The sequence below is a fragment of the Euphorbia lathyris genome, chromosome 6 (genome assembly GCF_963576675.1).
Source record: "Euphorbia lathyris chromosome 6, ddEupLath1.1, whole genome shotgun sequence".
Taxonomy (NCBI): Eukaryota; Viridiplantae; Streptophyta; class Magnoliopsida; order Malpighiales; family Euphorbiaceae; genus Euphorbia; species Euphorbia lathyris.
The window spans coordinates 87,656,719-87,662,718 of NC_088915.1; positions in this window are offsets into that span (position 1 = coordinate 87,656,719).

Sequence of the window (6,000 nt, forward strand, 5' to 3'; positions counted from 1 at the left end):
GAAAGCTCGTGAGTAGACTCGATTATAGGTTCATGAACAAGTTCAAATAAAATGTTCATGAACACGTTTGTTACCAAGCTTAGTTTGATTATTTTTTAATGACAGTACTTCTATGAAAGGGAAAATGTAAACTTACATAGTTCTACGTGAAACTTTAGTTTTGCACGTCTCAAAACTATATAGTTTTGTGATATAAAAAAATAGATAAATTACACTAATGGTACCTGAACTTTACCCGATTCAAACTTTCGTACCTAAATTACTTTTGTCTCAAAAATATACCTGAAGTAATGATGACCAGATAATTTAGTGTATTTTACCGGTTAATGACCGGTCAACGTGAGTTTCATATGTTAATTACATCAATGGTACCTGAACTTTACCTTAATTCACGTTTTGGTATCTAAATTTTATTTTATCCTAAAAACATAACTCAAGTAAAAGTGACTGAAAAATTTAGTTCATTTGATCGGTTAGTAATCGAATAACATGAGTTTGATCATTTTAAACTAAACATTGGGACTCACCATACACTCAATGAACATAAATTATAATATTGCCATTTAATATATACATATATATAGAGAGAGATAGAGAGAGATAGAGAGACAACTAAATAGTAGTATTGTAATTTTATGTAAATTGAGTGTGTGATGTGTCTCAATTTTTAATTTAAAATGGTCAAACTCGCATTGACCGATCACTAATCGGTCAAATATATTAAAATATTGGGTCATCTTTACTTGATGTGTATTTTTAGAAAAAATAAAATCTAGGTATCAAAGTGTGAATTAGGGTAAAGTTCATTTACCATCAGTGTAATTTACTCGTCAAACTCATATTGACTGGCTATTCACCGGTAAAATATACTAAATTGTCGAGTCATCGTTACTTCAAGTATATTTTTGAGACAAAACGTAATCTAGATATCAAAGTGTGAACTAAGTAAAGTTCAGGTATCATTGGTGTAATCTACTCTAAAAAAAATCAAATGGACATAATTAATGAGTTGTTCACGAGCAAAATTCAATGAACAAAATTAGCGAACTGCTTGCAACTAAAGCTCGTGAACAAATAAACAAGCAGCTCATAGACATGATATTGAGCTCGAACTCGTCAATTTTCTGACCCTGCGAGCATGAATAGGTCAAAACTTGGTTCAGCTCGCCTCGGGTCGATTACAATCCTAAGTTCAGTGGGCTAATGAGACCGTGAACGGATCCAAATGGGATTTAGAGGGGTTGAACACCCACTGTTCGCAGAAAAACATAAAAAAAATCTATGAAAATGTGAACATGATTTTAATTTCTTATGTAAAAATACTCAAAAAAAAAAAAAAATATCAATTTAGTACTCATGATAAGCATCCATTCTCAATGAATCCTGGATCCGTTACTGAATTAGACATTCTATAAATTTAGGAAGTCAATCTACTCTTTGGACATATTCAGTGAGCACCAGATATATTAAGTGCTTGTTTGGGAGGAAGTTAATAGAGGTAAATGAAAGTAATTGAAGGTTAAATATCACATTAACCTTGTTTGTGAGTTGTTTTTGGAGAGTAAAAGTGTTCGAGATTAATATAAGATCTATGCTTGGGCCTTAACTATCAGCTTGACCTTTTAGTTCAAACGGGTTCAGCTTGTACAAACATGCCCATTTCGCCATGTGTTTTTAATTCCACACATTAATAAGGTTGACAGGACTCGAACCTTCGACTCTTTCGTCCTAGAGGCTCTGATACCATGTCATGGAACCGTTTTAACTAAAAGCTCAAGCTGATAGTTAACGCTCAATCATAGATCTTATATTAAGCTCTGACAAAATGAAGGCTAATGGAAGTTAAATGTTTACTTCCTTTAACCTCCAAACTCTAACCTTATTAAAAAAAAAAATTGACCTCTACAGAATAAATTTAACTTTCCTTCCTCTGCATATTTAAACTCCCAAACGAAGTTAAATTTTTACCTCCATTTACATTCTACGAACTCTCAAACAAGGTTAATTTTTAACTTTCATTTCCATCATTTTGCTTTTCTCCATTACCTCACTTAACTCTCACCCCATTAACCTCCAAACTCCCAAACAAATGCTAAGTTTTTTTTTATTCCATAAAGACCTAATACATCACCAGCTCCCTAAACTTGTCCATAAAAGTAGATTGGCTCCCTAAACTTTGCAAGTGTCTCTCACCAGCTCCTTGAACTTGATGATTTCGTATCACCAACTTCCTGAAGTTTTCCATAAAAGTAGATTAACTCTTTGAACTTTACAAGTGTCTCACCAACTCTATAAACTTGCTTATTCCATAACAATTAAATACAAAAACCTATTAAACCTAAATTCTAAAAATACATCTTCATCTATTTGAGAGGTAATTTTTTTCTCTTCTCCTACCTTTCAACCTATTATAAGAGTTAGTGTTGCATGTTTGAGAGATCGAATGGATAAGGATTGAGAGTTAGTATTATGGTTTTTGTATTTAGTTGTTACCGAATAAGCAAGTTTAGGGAGTTGGTGAGACATTTATAAAGTTCACGGTGCTAATATATTTTTATGGACAAGTTCATAGAGTTAATATACTTTTATAGACACTTATAAAGTTCAGAAAGTTAATATACTTTTATAGACAAGTTCAGGAAGTTGGTGATACGAAATAATTAAGTTCAATGAGCTGGTGAGACAATTGCAAAGTTTAAGAAGTCAATCTATTTTTATGGATGATGATGTATTATGTCTTCCATAAAAGAATAGGTGGGGTTTAATTAAATAGATGGAAAACATGGGATTATGCATGTTTAGCTGTAAAAGTGAAACATGATGGATTTAGCTTTAACAATGTCTATAATCACAAAAACAAAGGTATCACCTTTAAATAAACTTCTTTTCATGAAAGAAGCAACAACTTAGGATAATGGCAACTATTAATTAATATGGAATCGAATATCCATTTAAACAAAAGGTTCCAAATCAAAGTTATTTTCTTTTTTCATGAATCCCAAAACAACAAATGACAAATCATCATCAACCAACTTTTGTAACTAGCACATGGTAGGTTAGAGCACAATCATAATCATAGGATACTATTTTTAGGTCATGATACATTAGGATAGGTCTAGGTATCTTCGAATCTCCTCCCTACTGCTACTGATAGGATACTGACGGTGTGATATTAGTGTCTTAAAATTAATAAAATCAAGTGTGCATTATTCATATATTGTGTCCCTTTCCGTGATGATTGCTTACTGTTATGTATGATCTTTGTGGTTTGGCTATGTGATATTGATGTGAATGCTTGCCCCTATATTATTCCGGTTTATAGCTTGTCCTTAACCCGTATATGTGCCTATTACATATATTGTGAAGCATAACTCTTGGTTGGCTTACTTAAACGTCACACGGTGTCAACGAGTTAGCCCCGTGCCAGGTGGTATCACGTGGATTAATGTTATTCTTCAAATCCAGAAGATTCATATGAACCGTTTGATCTGAAGAAAGAAATATTCTTTATAAATGTGAACAATACCCTTTGACCACGTGGATAAATATTCACCGTCCGTCCTAACAGACATATGATAGGGGTAAAAAATCTCTATCTTTGGGTACGGTTTTAGAACGGTTTTTAGCGTAATTTTATGAATAAGCGAGCAATTCTCGCATTTATATGCTTTTGTGTGAGTTAGTTAGAAATTGTATATGTTCTATTTATTTTTCGTTGTTTAGGCTCGTTTTCTGATTATTTTAGGTAAATATGGCCAAATTAGCATGTACGTTAAATGTCCATTATCTTTTATGGCTAATTGGTCCGCCAAAAGTCGCACCAAACAGAGTGTTTACTCAAAACAAGTGATAGCCTCGGAACTAATGTTATTTGGAGTTTACGTGCGTGTGCAGGTTAAAATAGCAACGAGTTCGTACGAAATTACGTTTCGGGACATCCGACAGTCGCGCAAGGCGTTCTGGGCATTCCCGCTCGTCGAAATGGCCTTTTTGGGGCCAGATCGGTGAGCTAACCCCTGGAGGCCAGCTCGCCGAGCTGGCCCTCATGGACCTGCTCGGGCGAGCTGGAGGCCAGCTCGGCGAGCTGCGCTGCGGGAATCAGTCAAAAGACTGATTCCCGACCCCATGATGTCACGATCGACCCCACGTCTTTCCACCTACAAAAGAAAACGAATTAGGTTAGAAAGAGGGCCCGAACCGCGACTATAAATAGGACTTTCATATTGTAAATTAGATATCTTTTATCTTTTGTAAAAACCTAGCTTCCACTTTGAGAAATCCTCTCCACCTCCTCCATCTCCTTCAACCTCCATTGAAGACACCTTCGAAGCTTCATTCACCGAGGATTGCTCAAGTTCCATCCTTAAGTCCTAGGAAGACGCCTGCATTGGTAGACAGATTCCCTGAAAGGGATTTTTCTTCTCTTTTTATATTCTGTCTAGCCTCTGATCCATGTTATCAATCCTAGGCTCATTGTATCTCCATGACAATACTTTTCATCTTTAATATATATTATAGTTTTGTTTATTGAATTGTTCTATTACTTAAATCTTTATCTTACGCTTTGTCTGATTGGTTTAACTCATTCGATAATCCCAAAATTAAGTTGGCACATATTGCGAGCTGAATCTGACCTAGTCAGTGCCTGTGGGATTAACGACCCTATATAAGATTAAGCCCAAATTGCTGAGCCTTAGAGCTAGTTTCGGCCTTACAAGGAAATCATGAACTAGGTACCGCAGGAAGATAGGTAGGGTTAATCGCCTCAGACACAAGTGACTTAGATTAGGTTTTAATTCCATTGTCTAAATAATCTATTTTCATTATTATCCTATCACCTCATGTCCCTTCGGGCAATTACATTGGTAAAAGATCACCTAGGAGTAGAATAACTTAGATAGGAGTAGAAGTAACTTAATTAGAAGTAGGTTAATTTAATCAAAACCAAATTCAAACCCCCCATAGCCTAGATAACACCTGAGACCAAGTAGCTCGATACTTGTGGGAATAAATCCAGTGGATTCGATACCTGGACTTGTCCAGATTTTATTACTTGATAACGACGGGGTACACTTATCCCTTAGTGAGCCTTCAACGGGAGGCGCATCAACATACGACTTGGAAAGAGGAACCATTGAATCAAGATAAACGGTTGCGTATAAGCCAAAGTGTACCGCCTCACACCACGAACGACCGAAAGCCTTAGGCCAATGAAACAAGGACTGGCAGCACGCTTGTTATGTGGTAGGTGCACCACTTGACAACGTCGTAGTCCGGAGATTGTAGAGCCAACCGAAGGTTGACACGTGTTTGGTGAGTTATTAGGACACATTCCTAAAACGATGGTAGTTAAACGCAACACTTATCAATATTCTTAGTATCTTCAACCTCTCATCAACCTTTACCGACTTAAGCATCAAAGCGTGTTCGTTGGATGTCGGCCCTCTCTGACTAGCTGTTATTGTTATTTCAGACTGGGCAATAAGGTTTTAGAAGATTATTCATATTACATGATATCACATATGTAACTATCCGATTCAAACTGGGCGGAGTGGGGGCAGAAGTCTAAGTAAGCAACGATCCTAATGAATGATGATAGCAAGAATGGGCTAATTTACATTCATGGCCTCTGAACTTTGCAGCTACTTTCATTATTGTTTATGAACTTCAAAATCGAATGTCACGATCATAAACTTTGTATTTTACTAACATAAAAGATTGTTTCACCGTTGATCAAGATGACCATTCCAATAGAATGTGACCCTTAATGTTAGATCTGATTGAAATAATATTCTAAGCAATTTTAATTCTTAAAATTTTTAGTTTTGGGGTCATTTAGGTGTTTTATTAGGAGTGATAAAGTAGTTGTTCAGAGAGAATAACTTTGAAAATATTAATTTGGAAAATCTTAAATGGTAGTTTCATGGAAAATGTGGTTGTAAACAACTAATTCTTGGACTTTTCCATTTTGATATCGTCAACGTCATTTTAACTTAGTCA